Here is a 22,549-nt window from a genome sequence, read left to right as displayed (position 1 = left end):
TTTCCCTTTCTCTCTTGCATTCAAAGTACTAGCTATTTACCCTACTTGGGTTTCTAGCTTTGCAATGGATTGAGAATGAGAATGAAACAATTGTGTGTTTGCCTCTAAAGTACCTAAAGCGGTCAAAACTTTCTCTTCAAAAGCGGGACTTCTAACATTTCCTTGGGAATATGATTGATTAGGAAAATGAGAATTAGAGAATTAGTTTCCTTGTGATTGGTATGATGATCTAAAACCTTGAGAACCTTGGCTTTGTAGTGGAGGTGGAATGTATTTCCCTTGAAAACCGCCTTGGGGAGGGTTTGAGCCTTCCCCTTGGTTTTTCCAAGAGAAATTCGGGTGATTCCTCCAACTAGGATTGTAGTGATTGCCATAAGGATTGTTCGCTTGATTCACAAATGTTGCATTTACTTGTTCATGATGCTCACCTTACACATGTCCATGGAGACAGTTGGAAGTAGAATGTAAAACACTTGAACAAGTCATACATGTCTCATTAGATGCATGATGAGAATGGTTAGAGAAGTGAGATACTTGATTCGCCAAGTTTTGGTTGATCAAAAATTGATCAAATCTTTGAGATAATGATTTCATCTCGGCGGCAATTTCATTTGAGTGGTCGACTTGATGTAAGCCGATACTCTTCCTACCACTAGAATTTCTACCATTCTTCGAAGATAAAGTACGATGCAAAGAATTTTCACTTATGCTCTCATAAAGATGCCACACATCATCCTCATGCCTATCAATGTAAGAGCCACCCATGGAAGCATCAACCATGCCCTTGTAATTGTCCGTAAGCTCTCAAAGAAATATTGAACTAATTGCCATTTGGGCATGTCATGATGTGGACACTTCCTAAGCAATTCATTAAAGTGTTCCCATACCTCATGAAATGTTTCCCCATCCCCATGTGAAAATTCCCTAATTGAAGTTCTCATGGCATTGGTCTTAGAAACCGGATAGTACTTCTTCAAGAACTCTTGTAGCATTTCTGCCCAAGAAGTTATTGAAAAAGGCCTAAGATTGTTAAACCAATATTTTGCCTAGTCTTTAAGGATGAATAGAAAAAGTTTAAGCCTTAAGACCTCTTCCGGCATGTCCGTGTATTTCACGGTGGAACATACTTCAAAAAACTCATCCAAATGCTTGTAATGTTCTTCACTTGGAAGTCCATGATAGTTAGGAAGCATTTGAATGGTTTGTGGTTTGATCTCATAGTGGTGTGCTCTAAATGGTGGCAATTGGATGCATGTGGGTGCATTATATTCATTAGGCACATAGTGATCTCTTAAAGCAAGGGGAGGATTAGCAATTGGAGGTGTAACATGGGCACCTTGATTGCCTTGAATAAAGGGAGGTGGTGGAGCATAGATTGGCCTTGGCATTCCCAATGGGACTTGGTCGTGTTGTTGTAGTGGATGAACGAATGGCCTTGGTATGCCTAATGGAACTTGCATGTTATCATGATGCACATTGGGGTGGAGGATACCTTGTTAGTCTATGTGACCAAGGTCCTCCACATGGTCCTCATTGTGTCCTTCCATTGATGAAATGGATTGACTAAAACTACCTCTTCCCCTAGGGTTTCGAACAATGGATTCAATATGAAAATTTAAAGGGACAAGAGTGGGTCTCAATGATCTACGACCATACATGCACAATGCAACACAACAAGCAATAAGCAATGAACAAACACTTCACCTTCACAACAAATCAATCAACAACAAACTTCCTCCACATGCAATGATCCTATACTCCCATGCTTTCAAAAATATGCAAAGAACAATAAAATGCCTCCATGCGGGCTCACGATTTATCTAAGAATTAAAATACAAGCCTCCATGCGGGACGACGATTTAACTAAGGGTTTGAGTAAGAAAAAGCTTACAAAGGTTCTTTAGCACTTCAACTCCAAATTTTTAGCTTTTAGCTTAGCAAATTTTTTTTTAAAATTTTTTTTAATTTTAGCCTTTTTCCTTGCTTGTTTAGCTCCTTTGCTTAGATGTTCCTATGCTCACCTTCTCAGCTCAATGCACTTTGTCAAACTAGAACCAACACAATAAGTAACAAAAATTGAAATGAAAATAAAGTAAAGACACGATCAAAGGAGTACTAATTCCTAATTGATTCCACAAATACGATATTGCCTTCAATCAATCCCCGGCAACGGCGCCAAAAACTTGGTATTAGATTCCGGCTCGTCATTCTCGAATCCACACGGTTTGTGCACACCACCAAAAGATATAGTGGTGTAGAACTATGATGAATGTGGCCAAGTTTTACATTTAGAATTGTCACTACTACCTTTTACTAAAAATATAGTTAGGCAAGTAGGGATCATCCCAAGGGATTGTGGGGCATACTAGGTTGAGGAATCAAGATTAGGGTTAGTAGGTCGAGTGATCAAAATAGTGGTTGGTGGTTGAATTACAGTAAGATGCAATTTAAACTAAAGTAAACAATAATGCAATAAGGAGAATAAAAGAGAGAGGGAGATCTTGGTGTTTAGAGATCACCACTAAGCATACTTTTCTACACCCTTAATGAATGATTAATGAGGGGAAAAACATGTATTGCAACAAAGAGTGTGTGTGTGGTTGTTTCAATAAGCATAGATGACAAATTAAGCATATATTGTCTAAGCAACATGGTGGATAGCACAACATATCAAATTAAGCCATTAATCCCTTCTTTAAGCTCACAACCAAACACATCACAAGGTTAGAAATATATGTTACTTGCTTTCATAAGTATGGAACATCAAATAACAAGCATGGATTGTCCTCCCATTCAACATCTAAACTACAACTACACTACAATTAAGCTAATGACATGAAATTAAACTAATTAAACTAAGGGAGAGGTACAATCCATCAAGAAATGAGTATGAACCATCAAATAAACCACAAGAACATTCCATTAAGCACTATGTCTTGACAATCTCTAGATCTATAGCATTAATACACATAGAGATGCATCAACAACACAAGAAATAGAGACAAACACATGAACATCTATTCTAGCATACATGACATATGGATAGAATGAAATGATCAATTGGAAGCATTAAATCATATAAATCATTGAATAAACAAAATCTATATATATAAGAGTGTCAAAACATGTATCATAATACAAATTCCCTCAAAAATACATAAATCAAGAAGTAAAAAGTATGCTTAGGGCTAATTCTAACCCCAAAAGGATGTCTAGCCACTCATGGATGATGTCCTCCAACCCTCAAGGGCAAGCTCCATGGAAGAAATCTGCTCATTGTTTGATGAAGAGCCTCCAATGATGTCTCTAGCCTCATCCTCTCCTTTGCTTCCTCTCTAAGTATAAAAGTATAAAGTCTCCAAGTCTCTCCAAAAAGTGGCTCATATTCCTTATATAGGTAGGTCAAAAATCACCCCAAATGAGCTGGGCTCGTACACCATTAATCCTCTAATGATTGGATATGAGACAACTTTTAATGAGCTGAAATTTGGAATTTTCTCAGGATTTGGGAAGTTCGATCGATCGAACTTGGCTGAGATCTATCGAATTGAAGCTGGATCGATCCTCAATGGTGGTGCCTTTTTGGATAAAAACAAATCTGAGATATTTTGAAGATATTTTTGGGAAAAGGATAAAAGTGGTTGGTAGGATGGTATAGCTAGATAAGATCTGGCATGTGGATAAGGACAAGAAAGTTCGATCGATTAGAGAATGATGTTGGATCGATCGAACTTTTGGGATCTCTGAAAATGACATCATGGCCTGAATCTATCTTGAAGTGCTAAGATCGATGAAAGTTGGATCGATCGAACTTTTCTTGAGATCGATCGAAGTTGCTGAAATTCCACCTTTTGCTTCCTTTTGCTCTATTTTGCTCCTTTCTTTGATTCATCCCAGAATTGCTTCAATTTTGCTCTTATTTGACTGAGTTAGCTTATTTTGGGGACAAGTATCTGAAAATGGAAATAATACGAAATCAATACAAAACGGGAAAATAAGATAGATAATGGTTCTAGAATACCTGAGCTTGAGGGGTTTAAATATGCACTTTTCAGCGCTCATCAGGAGAAAGTCTACAATATCCCAAAAGTACCGTACTCCCAGGGCCTCTCAACTGTTGGATCATCAATCGTGTTGGTCCCACTAATACATCCAACGACTAGGAACCCGGGGGTACTATACCCCCAGGTTATTGTAGACTTTTACATTGGTTAGGGTTTTAGGGGTGGGACTAGGAGAGGAAATATCCACCAAGCACACGAGAACTTTTTAGGATAGATTATAATGACATCTCCTGAGGTTTGGACAAATTAAATGTAGGTAGAGCATTTGGTCTTTATTATTTTAACCTCCCCTAAGATTTCATATACGTGCTCAAGGACACCCCTCCATTGGTAATGGAAATTTAAAATAAATAAAAAAATGGCTAAGTTATCCTTCCCTTGTGTTAAAAGTCATCAATAATATTATATTTTGACATGAAATAACAAAAACACCATGAAATGTCATTGAAATAGAAAATATCAATTTTCATACTAATTTTACATTATTAAATTTTGTAAAAATAATTTTTAAATTTATTTTTGTTAATGATACTTGATTAGATGTCTTTTTAGGGTTTGATTAGATTTTTTTTTTTTTTAAAAAAATATATATATAGGTAATATAGTATTTACAAGATTTGGGAAAAAAATAAAATGGTAATAGATTCTTTTTGTTTGAAATTTTTTTTTATTATATTATTATTAAATTAGATAAGAGTATAAAAGAAATTTCATACTTTTAGGAAAGCTCAAAATAATAAAGGCCAAACGCTTTAGTTATGTGTAATTTGTCTAAACTTCGTAAGAGGTGAGTATAATTTACCCAACTTTTATGTTGGCCAAGATAAGTCAAATTATATATATATATAGTCATGTCATTGTGGGCCATAATTGTTTGCTATTGTACGTTTAGGAAGAGAAAATATTGAGTGATGTAAAAGTTTTTCAAGTTTCACATGTAGGAATGGCTACAGATCGGATCAAATTGGATTAGACATTAATCCTAATTCGATCCGCTCCTAACGGGTTGAATTTTTTTTAATCCACAATCTATCTGTAGGATAACGGATAAGATCAGATCGAATCCGCATATTACGTTTTTTCCTAAATTGTCCAATGTTATTTAATTTTTAACCATAGCCAAGTAGATAATCAATTTATTAACATTAATTCATATATTTAAATGATCATTAACTAATACTCTCTAGGTTGCAAAAAAAAAAAAAAGTCTCTTTTTGGAAATTTAACTTTTTAATAAGATGACTCTTAGTGATTTTTTATTGCATTGAAAGTGAATGAATTACTAAATTTACCCAAACTGGATCATGTGATTGTTTATTTTTTTATAAATTCAATGCAAGAATGTTAAAATGACAATCTTACAAAAAAAAAATAAAAATAAAAAATAAAAAAATTAGTAGACTGACTTTTCAAATGAGACACTTAGTTTGGAACACCTAAAAATAAAAAAGTGGACACTTTTTTTTGGAAGGAATGGAGTATACTCTTAGAGTCTATTAAATGATCATTAACTAATACATTCTTTAAATATATATATATATATATATATATATTGGTGGCGAACTAAAGAACAATGAATCTGTAATTCACGTATCGGATCACGAATTGAACTGTTAAAATTCGATCCATGAAAACGGTGAATATATATCACGAATTGAACTGTTAAAATTCGATCCATGAAAACGGTGAATATATATATATATATATATTCACCGTTTTCATGGATCGAATTTTAACAGTTCAATTCGTGATCCGATACGTGAGTTACAGATTCATTGTTCTTTAGTTCGCAACCAATCCGTACACGTAACAATCTAATCCAATTTTTTTATATATATATTCACCGTTTTCATGGATCGAATTTTAACAGTTCAATTCGTGATCCGATACGTGAGTTACAGATTCATTGTTCTTTAGTTCGCCACCAATCCGTACACGTAACAATCTAATCCAATTTGCACTGATATATATATTTCACCGTTTTCATGAATCGAATTTTAATAGTTCAATTCGTGATCCGATACGTGTAACATTCATTTTTCTTTAGTTCGCCACCAATCTGTACATGTAACAATCTAGTCCAATTTGCACTGATCAGATCCAATCGGACCTAATCATACTTGTGAATTCACAAATTATTTTACCCACCCCTACTTGCATGCACTGTGGGTCAACTTGCATGCGCTATGGGTTTACAATCAAAAAGGCGTTCCGCAGATGGAAATTCCAAGTTTTACGCAACATGTGGTGGTGTGTGTATTCTTATTTCAAAAAGTCTCATTTTATCCAAACCCATTAAAAAGACTGGATTGGACCCGGTTTAGCTAATTTCTAATTGTACCCTTGCTTGCTACAACTTCACTTACTCTACTCATGTGTATAGGAATATATATATATATATATGTATTTTTATTATTTTTCAATACAACATAATACCATGTTACACTCAAATAAGTTCAATGATATAAAATACCCACTTTCCGTGCAACCTAATAATTTAAAGGGACTGATTTTGAGTTTAAGAATAATCACTTTATGTAAAATTATGAAGAAATTTAAGATTTTATTTTATTTTTGTTTTTTATTTTAATAATAAAATTATTTTTAGTATTTTCCTCCCAACATTTCATGTAGGTAAGCTCATAACTTCACATGCATATGGTCTTTTAACTTTTTTATTTTTCCTTTTTTTTTTTAGCTTTTTTTCGAAGGCATTGAATAAAAATTCATAAGATACTTCTCTATAGACAGTAGTAGACAGCATTTTCGTTATACCCTTTTTTTTTATTATTTTTTTTATTTTTTACCTAAGAACAATTTTCATTATACTACTTATTTAACCAACTACAACTTGGCCATATTTTGTTAATGGATTCATTTGTTTTGAAAAAAAGTACAATTAATCAATAAGAGGAGTAGCATAGTGGTACTTTATTGTCTTCTACAACGACGAATCTCTACTATAAATTAAAATAAAAGTGTTATCTAAACAAGATAGTTTAATGAGATGCTTACAATGTCTTACATGAAATATTTAAACATAAGAAAACAAAAACTATGACTATAATGATTTAACGTAAGAAGAAAAATGCTTGGAAATGTTAAGAAGAAAAATGTTTTTCATTTTTTTTCTTTTCTGAGTACAATTTTCATTAAACTACTCATTTAAGCACAGACAACTTAGCCATATTTTATTAATTGGTTCATTGAATATAAGTGCAACTAATCACTAAGAGTAGTGATGATTTCTCAGCCTTCTACAACTTAAAACGAAAGTTCTCATAGTGGTTGTGTGAGTATTTTGCGTGACCAAAAAAAAAAAAAAAAAAAAAAAAGGGGGGGGGGGGGGGGGGGGCGGAATATAAGAGCAACTAACATTCTTTTGGTCAATGCAAAACATTTTAGTATTAAAACCTTACCCATTTCGTTTTACATTTTATTCATTTATTTATTTATATTTTGTTCCAACAGAAAGTCTACTCATATACAAATTCTTTGGATAATCTTTATTTAAACCTTTCAAGTAGGGATGACAATTTACCAGTCACGTCCCGCCCCGCCCCACCCCATTTTTGACGATTTTAGGAGACCGTTTAATTTATTTGTACTGGAATGATTTGATGTAATACAAACTCGCGCGAGTTCGGTGCTGGGGCGAGGCCGCCCCGTTTAGATATTTAAATTACTTAAGTACTCGTATTTTATTAGTGTATATATTTCGCATTAATATCCTTATTTCATTAGTATATATATTGAGACAGTTTGTTTTGCAACAAAATCTTAAAAATTGGAACCAATAGCTTGCGTGACCATTTAGAATGTTTTTAATGTTGAATTTCATATGTTAAACTATTTATTGTCCATTTTTCTATGAATATTTTCAATAATTATATAATTTTAGTTGATAAAAAAAAAAATGGAGGAGAATTTATGGTTTTAAATGGGATGGGGCGGGTACTCACGGGTGTAAAGATGTTAAATGGGGCGGAGATGGGGTAAAAAACAAAGTCACATGATTTGCTGTGTAGGGTGCCGCTCCGGAGCTCCGAACGCAAATCAATTCTTTGGGAGCGGATACGGCTGCAATTCACGAATTCAAGTTTTTCAATTCAGGAATTCAGATTTGAAGTTCGCATGTGGAGAAGTAGACGAAGTTTTTTGCAACTGAAGAGAGGAGGAAGAAGAAGAATGATTGTTGCAGGCTTCGTGAAGCTTGAGGTACATAGAGACATCAAAGAACCTCTCCAATCCAGAGGCTTGAGAACTTGAATAGAAGCTGAAATTGCCCTAGCCTCTGTTGAGGTTGAGTGGTTTGTTTGGTGCTATACTACTATACGCATATATGCATATAGATGATGTTTTCTTGGGCCGTTTGAGCTCTTGTTCTAGGCCTTTATTGTTGGCCTTGTTTTGTTCTAAATGTATTCTCCCAATGGCCCAATACATATTTATCCAACTATCTATAAAATTGCCCAACTTTCCTAAAAACATCCTATATATATTAATGTTATTAGACAATAATTTATTTGAAATACAATAGCAACAAAAAAATATTTATTAAATTAATATAATCATTTTTTTTTTCCTAAATTAATATAGTCATATTTCACATAAAATAAATATATAAACATAAAAATATATAATATACACACGCTCTCGCGGCACTCCTGCTCTCACCTAATTTTAAATTTTGTCGCTCTTGCTCCCGCTCCCGCTCCCGCTTCATGTGACTTAGGTGAAAAGTTCCCCCTTTCTACAGTTTTGGGCAAGGACGGAGGTGAAATTTTTAAATGGTTGCGGGGGCGGGGAGGGTACACCCGCCCAAACCCGCCCCTGTTGCCATCCCTACTCTCAGGCATGTCGATAGACCCTGACTCACTTAGGTTTACACCTCATGTATGTCTATATGTTAATCATGTTGGACACGTTTATTCATTAAACGTGGTGTGGTCTATATTCTCACACTATTCTAACCACTTATACTAACACAACGTTACTGGGAAGTTACAACTACATGGATTTTGGGAAGTTACGGTGGTTTTATAATAACTGTCATTTTGAATCAAAATAGAAAAGAGGGCTTGTATGATGGATTACTTGTATTCTAGATTTTATTTTTTACAGAATCCTACAGAGGTCCCATGTCTAACAAGTGCAGTCTGTGTTGTCTCCATCAAGTACACGCATCAAGACTTGTATAGGCATGAATGTTATTAGGATTTCTCACTTTGTTTTGCAGGCATTAATCAATCTGATTTCATAGCTGGAGGTAATGCGATCTCTTTGGACTTGATGGTTTCTTTCATTTGGTATCAGAGCGATACATTTTGGCTATATTGTCGTTCTTTTTTCTGGCCTGTAATATTTGTTTAGCGGCTATGTCGCTGTTGTCTTTTTGGCCTGTAATATTTCCTTTGTGTTCTATTTGTTCTGTATTATTTTTGGTGGGTGTGTTTTTGTCTGTAATATTTTTCCGGTACTGTTTTATCGTTTGGTTACATTGGCCGGAATGAAGTGGTAGAATATTACACCCATACATATTGCGATGAATAAAGCGTTCAGACCTGAGCGGTTTAACGACTGCTTTAAATATGGGAGAATCTCATCGTAAATTCATACAGTGGGTACAACGTTTTCTTTCTCATCATAAATTCATACAGTGGGTACAACATTTTCTTTTTTATGGTAAAAGTGATTCAGATCCGAGTAGTTTCACGACTGCTTTAAAAAAGAGTGAATTTCATCATAAGACCATAAAAGTTGTTATAATGAATTTTTATTTTTGCAGAATACTCTGGAGTTGCATAGTTTTGGAAATTTCTATACAAATGAAGAATACTCCAGAATTATACAGTTACTACATTTAAAAAAAAAAAAAAAAAAAAAAATTCATGTCTAATATATTCTCATACATGCAGTTTATTAAAGTATGAGTATTACTATTATTTTAATATGTATTTTTAACCAGAGAGTAACCACAGCATCTTTGGTTGTTGGTTTTGTGATATATATATATATACACAATAAATAAATAAATAAATAAATAAAATAAAATAGTTTTAATATATGATATTTATATCACATAAAGATTATGCATTAAGAGGTTATAATTCATTCATAAAAAGTGTTTTATTCTGCCCTACAGGGAAATAATCATTGTTTATGAATGAACGTGGATAAAAAAAGTGATATGGAATTAAACTGGCAATGAATACAAATGCCCACAAGATTGTATCATTATCAGTTTAATGCCAGTAAAGAATATTTTATCTCATTATGGTTATATTTTCAAAACATTAGTGTATTAAAATCTTTGCCCACAAGAAGGTTATAATGACACATTGTTTTGATATGAAATTTTTTAACATGGGTTAAGAATTTCAATAAAGTTTATTGTATAGTAGAGTAATGTTTGGCATGTTTTCTTTTTGCAGTAATTTCATCTAGTTCCGTCAATATTGGTTCATCTCATATCCCATTTTTAACTGGTGATAATTATTCGGATTGGAAGAAGAAAATCCTTCTAACATTGGGGTGTATGGACATTGATTTGGCACTTCGTGTGGATGAACCACCCATCCCCACGGAATCAAGTACGCCAAGTGAAAGGGCTTCTTATGAGAGTGAGAGCGATCAAATCGCTTAAGTATATGTCTTATTAAAAGTCATGTTGGGAAAAACATAAGGAGTTCAATTCCTGAATGTACTGAGGCAAAAGAATACATGACAGCAATTGAACAATAATTTGTAAGTTCCGATAAAGCATTGGCTAGCACCCTAATGACCAAATTATCATCAATGAAGCATATGGGTGACAAAGGGGTCCATGAACATATTATGGAAATGAGAGATATAGCTACCCAAATGAACTCATTGGAGTTTACCTTTTCAGAGACATTCCTTGTCCAATTTATACTCAACTCCTTGCCTGCTGAATATGGGCCATTCAAGATTTCTTATAGCACACATAAGGAAAAATGGTCAGTTAATGAATTATTTACCATGTGTGTTCAAGAGGAGGGGAGATTGAATCAGGAGAAGTTAGAAAGTGCTCATCTAGCGACTCATGAAAAGGGACATATCAAAAAGGGTGTACAATTTAAGAAGAATGGGAATGCATCACCTAGCAAAGTTGACGATAAGGGTACCATCAAAGACTTCTTCTACAAAAAGAAAGGGCACATGAAAAAGGAATATCCAAAGTATAAGGCTTGGCTACTTAAAAAGGGTAATCTCTTTTCCTTTGTGTGTTATGAATCAAATGTAGTTAATACATTTAATGATACTTGGTGGATTGATTCTGGTTCTACAATTCACATTGCCAATACCATGCAAGGTTTAATCAACCTAAGGAGACTAATGAAAAGTGAACGTTTCATCTATTCGGGAAACAAAATGAGTTCACATGTGGAAGCGGTGGGAACCTACAGACTCACATTACCATCTGGCTCTACATTAGAACTTGAAAGAACTTTTTATATTCCAACTTTTTCAAAAAATTTGATTTCGATTTTGAAACTTGTTGGATTTGGTTTTAGTTTTAATTTCTTTAATACTTCTTTAAGTATTGTAAAAGATTCTGTTATTATTGGTAATGGTATTTTGGTTGATGGTTTATATAAATTAGATTTAAACCCTAATATTGATCATAACCACTTAACCTTGCATGGAAATATTGGCATCAAGCATAAGGCTAAAACAGAGAAATATTTTTCACTATAGCACATGAGATTAGGACATATCTCCTTACAAAGAATTAAAAGATTAGTAAATGATGGAGTACTTGATACTCTTGATTTTTCTGATTTTGGTATTTGTGTGGACTGCATAAAGAGTAAGCAGACTAACAAAACCAATAAGGGTGCCAGAAGGAGTTCTCAAGTTTTAGAGATCATATACACTGATATATATGGACCTTTTCAAATTTCATGTTTCAATAGTCAAAAATATTTTGTCACCTTTATTGACGATTGCACACGTTTTTATGTATCTTTACATTCTAAATGATAAAAGTGAAGCACTTGATGTTTTTAGAACATATAAGGTGGAGGTAGAGAAATAAAGGGAAAAACAAATTAAGATAGTGCGATCGGATAAAGAAGGAGAATATTCTGGTAGATATACAGAATAAGGACAAAGACCAGGTCCATTTGCAAAATTTCTTATGGAGAATGGCATTATAGTTCAATATTCAGTGCCAGGCACACCAGAACAACATGGTGTGGCAGAAAGAAGGAATCGAAAGCTAATAGACGTGGTAAGAAGTATGATTAGTAATTCTTCTCTCCTTTTATCTCTATGGAGTGAGGCCTTAAAAACCGCTGTGTATATCTTAGACAGGGTTCCAACCAAATCGGTTCTAAAAACACCATTTGAGTTATGGAATGGTTGGAAACCAAGTTTAGGACACTTACACATATGGGGTTGTCCAGTTAAGGTCAGGGTGTACAATCCTATAGAGAAAAAGTTGGACTTAAAGACAATAAGTGGGGTTTTTATTGGCTATGAAGAAAAGTCCAAGGGTTTCAAGTTTTATTATCCTTCGTATAAATCCATTATTGTTGAGGCGAGAAATGCTAGGTTTCTTGATGATGTTGACATTAGTGGGAGTGAACAACCTCGAAATTTAATTTTTGAGGAAACACGGGATTTGGTTGTTAGACCTGTGACTAAAGAACCTTTACCTGTACTTCAAGACATTTCTCAACATGTTATTATGGAAGAACAGGTAAATCAAGAAGTTCCTACCCACGAGAATCCAATTGTCAATGAACCTGTTCTAAATGAACAAATAGAGTTAAGAAGGTCCTCAAGAGTAAGAAAACCTGTAATCCCCTCTGATTATGTTGTATATCTACAAGAAATTGACCATGATATTGGAATTGATAAAGACCCAATTACGTTTTCACAAGCCATGAGTAGAGAAAATTCAAGGTTATGGTATGATGCCATGTTAGAGGAACTAGACTCTATGGCTAAAAATCAGGTCTGGGATTTGGTTCAATTGTCAGAAGGGGCTAATGCAGTTGGTTGTAAATGGGTTTATAAGACTAAAAGAAACCCAAAAGGTAAGATTGAACGATATAAGGCCAGACTTGTAGCCAAAGGGTATACTCAGAGGGAAGGCATTGATTACCATGATACATTTTCTCCTGTTTCTACAAAGGATTCCCTTCGTATTATCATGGCATTGGTAGCTCATTTTGATTTAGAGTTACATCAAATGGATGTGAAAACGGCATTTCTTAATGGGAACTTGAATGAGGAGGTATACATGAAACAACCTAAAGGTTTTCATTCAAAAAAAGAAAAAAATTTGGTTTACAAACTCAAGAAATCTATATATGGGTTGAAGCAAGCCTCACATCATTGGTATTACAAATTTCATGATGTTGTCTCTTTTTTTGGGTTTAAAAAGAACACGTTGATCAATGTATATACCTTAAGGTTAGTGGGAGTAAGTTCATTCTTTTGATCCTATATATGGATGATATTTTGCTTGCCAGTAGCGACTTAGGGTTGCAACATGAATCTGAAGAATTTCTCTCTAGAAATTTTGATATGAAAGATATGGGTGAAACATCCTATGTCATTGGCATAGAAATTTATAGGGATAGATCTCAAGGATTGATTGAATTATCCCAAAAGGCCTATATTAATAAAGTTTTAGAGAGATTTCGAATGTTGGGTTATGCTTCAAGTGTTACTCCTATTGTCAAGAGTGACAAATTCAGTCTAAATCAGTGCCCAAGAAATGATTTGGAAAGGGAAAAGATAGAAGTCATTCCTTATGCATCTGCAGTAGGATGTCTAATGTATGTGCAAGTATGCACTAGACCAGACATTGCATTTGCAATAGGAATGTTAGGCAGATACCAAAGTAATCCAGGAATTGATCATTGGCGAGCTGCAAAGAAAGTGATGCGATATCTACAAGGGACAAAGGATTACATGCTAACATACAAAAGATCAGATCTTTTGGAAGTGGTTGGATATTCTGATTTTGATTTTAGAGGATGCATTAACTATAGAAAGTCAACATCAGGATATGTATTCATCTTTGCATGAGGAGCTATCTCGTGGAAAAGCTTAAAACAAAAATCAACCACTTCCTCTACTATGGAGGCAGAGTATGTAGCATGTCATGAGACTACAGGACATGCCTTATGGTTACGGAATTTTATCACAGGTCTTAAAATTGTGGATTCCATCTCTAAGCCATTGAGAAACTATTATGATAATTCCGCTGCGATTCGTTTCTGTAACAACAATGCAAGTGGGAGTTCAAATAGGTGCATTGACATAAAGTTCCTTGTTGTTAAAGAAAAAATTTAGAATCATCAAGTGTTAGTAGATTACATAGGAACAAGGTCAATGGTCGCAAATCCTATAACAAAGGGTTTGCCACCCAAATTGTATAACGAACATGTAGTACATATGGGACTTATTGATATATCTTGTGTTTGATTTTCCGAGACGCTTTAAAGTTTGCAATTGCATTTATGTTCTGATGATTCGTAGTTTTTATTTGTCATTTTTAAGGAAGTATACATAAAGTTTATAAATGACAAATTATCCTTTTGGATAATAAAGTAGGACCTTAGAATGGGCTTATGGGAGCTTATTCATACAGAAAGTCTATTGGGACAATAAAGTTGACTTCCTTAAATAGTTTTTCTTGAAATAACTATTTATAAAGTACTACCACATAAAGATGTTTATCTAAAGAAAGACAGTGATATAATGATACATAGAAGGTAACACTCATTTGTATAGTGTAATTTCCGCCATGATTTTACACACTGAAATTCTATAGATAAAAATTTTTAGTTCTTAAACCCATAAGGGTAATGAATGTGTTAATATTGTCCAAGTGGGAGAATGTTGGACACGTTTATTCATTAAACGTGGTGTGGCCTATATTCTCACACTATTCTAACCACTTACGACTATGTGGATTTTGGGAAGTTACGGTGGTTTTATAATAACTGCCATTTTGAATCAAAACAGAAAAGAGGGCTTGTATAATGGATTACTTGTCTTCTCGATTTTATTTTTTATAGAATCCTACAGAGGTCCCATGTTTAACAAGTGCAGTCTGTGTTGTCTCTATCAAGTACACGCATCAAGACTTGTATAGGCGTGAACGTTATTAGGATTTCTCACTTTGTTTTGCTAGTATTAATTAATCTGATTTCATGGCCGGAGGTAATGCGAATGGACTTGATGGTTTCTTTCAAATCAGACCTTAACCCTCTTAGGTTTACATAATATTAGGCAGACATTGTTGATTGACCAAATTAACTGATAGAACAAAATGTTAAAACAAACACTCTAGAGTCCATTTGCAGTCAAAACTTGTTTGTCACCACTGCCGCCGCCCGAGAGAAGAAAGAGAGAAAAAAAAAAAAGAAAAAGAGAGAGATGAGTTGGTTGTGAGGAGATGACCATAAAGTGCGGACCTGGGTTGTGGAGAACAGAGTTTATTAGGTCAACTTCACCTGACTTTTATGAAAATCCAATTTGTATTTTGTTTATGTTCTTCTATATCTTCTTTCTTCGATGTGATTGCATTCACGAAAGATAAATTTTGGAATGATGATTGGATTGTCGGAGACGACTGGAGAAGTGAGGATGTGTCTTTTAAGCTTTGCCCCATTTTTTGACCGTACAGCATTGTTGTCACGCCGGCACCATCTCAGGCCAGCAATATAAACAGTGGTGTTTGGCCCAAGTTAGCATATACCAATAACCAATTGAAGATATAGAGAGATGAAGAATTGAGAATGGTAGTTTAGACATTATGAATTACTTTTTTTATGATGTCAGCAAAAAACACATGTCTAACCAATTGGTTTTTTTTTTTTTTTGGATAACTCGGGACATCCGAGGTTGCACCCTGACTAATTTCCGATGACTCAGGAAGGGCGCCTCCCCACTCCTAGCCAGGTAAGTCGCTGAGTATACTTCTAATGAAAATCAAACCTCAGACCTTGGTGCTAATAAGCACTCAAGCTCAGATAATTTTAATGTCTAACCATTGTTGATTGTTGATTGAAAGGTGAAATTGATGCGTGTCACAAGAGATATGATTGAAATTATACAAACCTAAGGAGGTTTGATTGACATATAGACATAATGGATGTGGTCTAAATCATGAAGATTACCAATTTTTTTTTAGTTCCATGTTTTTCTTTTGAATCTCTACTAAAGGACGATTAAAACAAAAGTGTTTATAATGTCTTATATGAAATATTTAAACATAAGAAAACAAAAGCTATGACTATAATGATTTAAAGTAAGAAGTAAAATGCTTGGTAATGTTAATAACAACTTCTTTCAAACTTCATTCATAGACATTATAACCCTCGACTGAAATTGTTGTTGAGGTGTGGGATCATCGACAGCATTCCCAATTTGTAGCCTGGGGTGGGTTCCGAAGCGGCTCTGCCCAGGTGAGTTCCGGTGCCAGCCAAAAAAAAAAAAAAAACAAAAACTTCTTTCAAACTTTATAGCTTAGTTTATTCTTTATTACTATATATATTTGTGATATCACTGACGTGTGGAACCAGGGGGTGATTGGCTGAGTGGGATTCATAGGTTTGCTGGTGCCATTATTTATCAATGTCGAGGTGGCGTTTTTAGTTGACTTTGTCAATGCTCACCATGGGGCCCACTATAAGAATTTATTATTATTTTTTATTTTTATAGCCTAGCATCAATAGGGTGAGAGCACTTTAGGCCAGTCCCTTTTTACCACTCGGCAATACCGCCACACCTCATTATAAGAATATAAGATAATAATAATAAAATTCAATTCGGCTGTTACTTTCGCGTTAACTTGAGATTTTATAACTAATGTCGAGTAGCGCAACGTATATCACAATTATAGAATTATTTCATCTGTCTCATAATAGTTGTTCACTTTTAATTTTAGAACATTTTAAAGAAATATGTAATAAATGCATTATACCCTCATAAGATTACTAAATTGTCTTCCAAGTTTAAATAAATACCTTATCAAATTGAGTGATTTTTAAAATTTTAAAAGGTAATTTTGGAAAGATTGATTTTATCTTGCTTTGACTTTTTAAAGTGGACAAGTATTTTGGGACACCCCAAAAGAAAAAAATAGACAACAAATATGAAACGGAGGGAGTAATAATTTTTTACTCCAATAATAAAGAAACTTCATTTCTGATTGAATTACTCAAACAAACTAAATCTAATCTAAATACACCACTTACCTTGGAAATTCAATGATTTATCTTCAAAATCTAATGTAAACTCAAAATTCTCCTCTTTTGCTTGTAGCTCCTTTAACCTCTTTAATTTCAAATTCATGATCGTGCGATTGAACTTCAATGGTTGTATCTTTTAATTTAGTATAAAGATCTTCATTAGTGTGTAAACCGATTTTATACAACCACTGATAAACACGAATAAGCAATATTTACTAGACCATGGCCACCTCCTCGAGTAAAAGCTTCCACAGTGAATTTACAGAAATATCATTTAATTCGTCGTCCTCAAAAAAGAAATAAGTAAAGTTCCATTGTTGAGTGACAAATAGAAAATTCATAGAAAGTTACAATCCCCACCACATAATAGTCTTGGATTTCATTTTCTGTATGCCGGGGAGTTCACCTCTCTACATTCATTATTATCCAAAAAAAATCATGTAATACCCCTATATTTTAAAGGATTTATTTAATTAATTTAATTGCTTTTCATTTGATTGAGTTGATTTTTTTGATTCAATTGGGTGTTTTATTTAATTGTCTTGTTTTATTTAAATTATATTTTTAATTAAATTATATTTCGTATTTTACTTGTTGATTTGATATGATGTTTTGCTTTGTGGAATGCCATGATTGAGTTGTTTATTTGACTATGTATATGTTTATGCTTGTGTGATTTAATTGTGAATTGTTTGTAATTAATAGATTTAATTTAATTATTGTATTTATTTAAGTTAATTGGATTGGGCTTAAGAGAAGTTGGACCAATGGATGTGTATATATAGAAAATTAATTAATTATTATTATGGAAGGAAATATACATATATATTATATAATAATATATATGTATATATATATTATTTAAGATTATTATTATATAATTTAAGATTATTATTATATAATTTAAATTGGCTACTTAGGTATCAAATGGTACCAATTTCATTCTCAAATTCCTATCCTACTAGGAGATACTTATGTTTTAGTGAGACGGTGTCGAAAAATTATTTAAATTGAGATGGAGTATGTATTTATAGGAAACCATTTCTGTAGGGCCTAGAACCTTGTGTTATGATAATTGATGGGAAGGATTAATATTAATTAATAAATTTTAAATTAATATATTATATTATTAAATTGTCTAATTTAATATACAAGCCTAATTAAGGAATGGAATGATGTTTTTTGAAATTTATTATCTATAAAGCATGTCTATGCTTGTATTTGTATAATGTATCACGGCTATATATGATAATGATGATTTGATACATTGGCATGTAAAATATGGAAGTAATATTTTATGTGTATATATATATATAACATATGTTATCTATTGTATGGATGTTGTATTTAATAAAAAATGTTGAAGGTGGTTTATTTGGAGACATGGATAAGTTGTCATGGCATAAACAGATTGCCATTTTATTGTGTGAACAAAATAAAATGCACACATTAATAATATGGAGAATTTGCTATTATATAGTATGGACAAAATCATACTAGTGGAGGTATGGATGAGTTACTGATGCATAGATAAATTACTATTTAAATTGTATGGACATAAACATACTCTTGGAGGTATGGTAGAGTTGCCAATGATAATTTAATTATAATTAGGAGAAATATATTCCATTATAAGAGTGATTGATTTATTATGATTCATAAGCCATTTTAATTAAATATATTGAGGTTTAGAAGATAAACTTTTAAAAGAGGGTAATTTGTTCAATGATAATTCTATCTATATCTATATATATATATATATATATATATATATATATATATATATTGTTATTTATGGTTTAGGACTTGGGGAATTTATTTATTTATTATGTTTAATGTTGTATATTGTAAGTAAGGATAAAACTTTATTAGTGTTGGTTTTAATTAGAGATGATCTATTTATCGGATTTCAAAAGGCATAGTAGAGGGAGCTTGCTCGTGGGTTTTGACCCACCATTATTTTTATCTTTCAGGTTCTTAGAGGTTCAAGTCTCGAGGTTGAGTATCTGCAGCTTGGAGGCTCATTTATCATCTACTCTTTGTCATTTGACTTTAGTATTTATTTATAGATTTCTAGATAGTGGATTTTGGTTAAGGGGTCCTTGAGTTACGGGATTCCCGAGTTGTAACTTTTAGAGGATTATTAATTAATGAAATTATTATTTATTAGTTTTTCTTCAGCCTATTATTTATTATTTTTATTTCATTTTGTAATTTGTGCTTGTTTAAATTCTTTAATTGTTTTGATATCCCTTGGTAGTTGAGGGTGGACTTGATCAACCCGCGTCTCTGAAATCAGAGGGTATCACACTTCGAGAGATAACTTCTGAGTTCAACTTCTGAGTTTTCCTGTCCTCATTTCCGTACTAAAAGTCAGGAATGGAGTCTGATAGCATAAGGGGGGTAAAGGTAAACCATTGTTCGCCGTATCCGCCGATACGTGATGTATCGGCCCATACATGATGTATCGATCGATTCGTAACTATTTTTCAATGGTTCAATACTATTACGGTAATGTCCCGATTTTTTTTAGATTTTTGATATTTTTTTAATTTTCATATTTATTGTTTTTGAGCATTGGATTGTGTGCCATATGGGTTTTGGGGACTTTTTTGAACATTTCTTTGAGTGTAGAACTCTTAGAAATGCATTACGGTGCATTTTTTCATTTTTGGGTTTTTAGGCCGAGGAGGTTTCGTGTAGACCTAGGCCGAGTTTTCGCCCTCGGAAAATTTCTCAGCTTTATTTCATCTCATTATTTTACTATTGGTGCATTGTATATAGGTATTTAGGTAATTAGATATTTGAGTGGCAATGTTATATTTTTATATGGCATGAATGGACATTTTAGTCAACTTATAAGTCAATGTGGGGACTACCATTGACCAAATTGTACACAAAGGGACCAAATCTGATTTTTAGCCACAATTCACTCCTTTCTCTCCCCCACACGTTTCTCTCTCTCTCTCTCTCTCTCCTCTTTTTTCTTCTTCTTCTTCATCACGGAAATGAAACTCAAAACCTTGGTTTTGATCTTAAAACCTTAGTTTTGATCTAGTTCAAGAGGGATTTTGGCTTCATGCTAGTTACAAAAGTTAGAAAGCTTGCTAAGAGCTACAAGATGATATAATCTATTTGAGGATTGGAGCACATTGGAGTTTCGGGTCTAGTCTAGGGCTTAGATTTTGGGGCAGCTTCAAGAGGAAACGTTGTTCCCCTCTTCTTTCTCTTTAAACTTGGTGGTGTTAGTTTTCATTTTGGCGGAGTTTCATCTTGGAGCAAGGCTAAGGATTGGCTTGGATTTGAGGTAAGGGTGGCTGCTAACCCAATTGTCTTTGGTTTTTAGTGAGTATTACTAGCTTATATTGTATAAAAAAACATGTTTAGTTTGAGAAATTTGAAAGTATTGTTCTAGGTTAAAAAGTGTATCCATGAATGCTATGTTTCTACTTGTTAAATTATGAGTTTTGGTGCTCGAATGCCTAATTGTTTTCATTATATGATTTCATGTTGAAAAATTCAGGCATATATATGACAAATGTGTTTTTGGTTGTAAAAAGTGTGCTTGCCTTGTTATTTAAACATTAGCATTTACTTTTATTATTCAATTATGCTAATTGTTCACTATGCCTATCAAATGTTTGATACAATGTCTTCATGAATGCATAGGCTAGCTTTTATGGAATGGCTTGAGTATTTGAATTGAAATGAATGACCATTGATGATAAATTGAGAAGAATGCATATTTCATACATGGCATTGGCATTGGCATGGTTGGGGAAAATGAGTCGATTAGTTAAGAATGTGATTGGATTTCCACAATTTTTGGGGAAAAAGTTTTTCAAGAAAGGAAGGGCCGGAAATCGCGATCCGGTGGCTAATTCAACCTAAAGGGAGAACGTGCCGGATTTGGACGTGTATAGTTGAACTAACTTGGCCCCAAATATCATCAGTTTTGAGGCCAAGGATATTTAGTCAATTTTACCTTGGTAAAGTTGATTAGCAATTTTCTAGTGTGAGTCGCGTGACTTTGGTTTGGAGTCGGAATAACATTACATGACTCATTATCATTGACATTGATTACCTTGTTGTATGTGAGTTTGTCGTATGGAATATTATGTTTTGTCTATGTCCTATGTTTCCCCAATGGATGTTTCCTAGCTCAACTTTCCCCTTTTTTGGATGTTTAGCTCAAGGGAGCTCAAAGTATTGTGTTTTAAGGATTTCCTACTGATCACCCCTTTATTAATATTTTCAGGGACATATATAGAAGCGCCACCACCCCCCCCCCCCCCCCCTCCCCCCCCCTCCGAAGTTTAGACTTAAAGTTGCTATCCTTTGACCCCATTTTGTGACATGCCTAATGTAGGAGGAAGACCATATCATCAATGTTAACTACTTTGTATTTTGATGTATCGACATTATTATTGTTGTCGTATAGTCTCAACCATGTAAATATATTCTTTTGTTAAACATGTGTACCTTAAGCATGGATGTAATGAATTTCTCATTATTTTGCACATGTAATTTAAATGAATGGGTTGAAAGAATCCCATAATCAAATTTTGTGTTATGTAGAGAGATAGTTGTAACTAGTATAATTTTCTTACTAAAAATCAAGCATAAGCACAATTTTTTTTAGAAAGTGAAAAGGGGAATAAAATTGAAATTGCATATAGTTTTCTCAACAAAGCAAAATTTTTAAATTTTTTTTATTTTTTATGCTAAACAAACTCTTAAACAGTTTAAAAATTTTCCTTTGTCTTTTTCCATCTAAGCAAACTAAGCCAGAGTAACAAAGTGAAGTTTGCAAGAAAACAAATATAGATGAATTCAAAAATACAAAAAGATGTGAGAGAATAAAAAATAGGAGATGGACTGAGATATACTGTGGGTGTTTGGGATTGTTTCTCTATTATTGAAAAGTACTTTCATTTCAAAAAATTGTGGTGCAATGGGTTTGGTAGAAAAAAAACAAGGCTGATAGGTGGTAGAGTTTACGTCAAAGAAGTGCGTTTAAGTGAAGGTAGGAATCGTAGCTTTTAAAATTGCCGTTATGGTAGAGGTTCATTTTTAGGTAACTAATTTTTTTTAGACAATTTAACCTCTTTATATTTTTTGTAAATATAATTTTGCCCCTGCTGCAAACAAATAGCAAACAATATACTCTGTTTTACTCTTCAGCCGCCTTCCAACTTAGATACAAATTAATCACCATTAAAACATGTTTTACTCATTTATATT

The 22,549-nt window shown here is 33.3% G+C and overlaps 1 long non-coding RNA gene and 1 pseudogene across 1 annotated transcript; both read left to right on the top strand.

Moving 5' to 3' along the window:
- The first annotated feature begins 837 nt into the window (after positions 1 to 837).
- Positions 838 to 936, top strand: LOC132267962 (small nucleolar RNA R71; annotated as a pseudogene).
- Positions 937 to 20,237: 19,301 nt separating this feature from the next.
- LOC132267239 (uncharacterized) lies at positions 20,238 to 21,832 on the top strand. The gene is made up of 2 exons (XR_009468945.1): positions 20,238 to 20,612; positions 21,564 to 21,832. It is a non-coding gene; the product is annotated as an uncharacterized LOC132267239 (long non-coding RNA).
- The last annotated feature ends 717 nt before the right edge of the window (positions 21,833 to 22,549 follow it).

Source organism: Cornus florida, unplaced genomic scaffold (genome assembly GCF_030987335.1).
Source record: "Cornus florida cultivar Cherokee Brave unplaced genomic scaffold, ASM3098733v1 CherokeeBrave_3.0.0_Hap2_Chr07, whole genome shotgun sequence".
NCBI lineage: Eukaryota > Viridiplantae > Streptophyta > Magnoliopsida > Cornales > Cornaceae > Cornus > Cornus florida.
The sequence above is the reverse complement of the archived record's forward strand: the minus strand, read 5'-3'. Positions and strand labels throughout refer to the sequence as shown.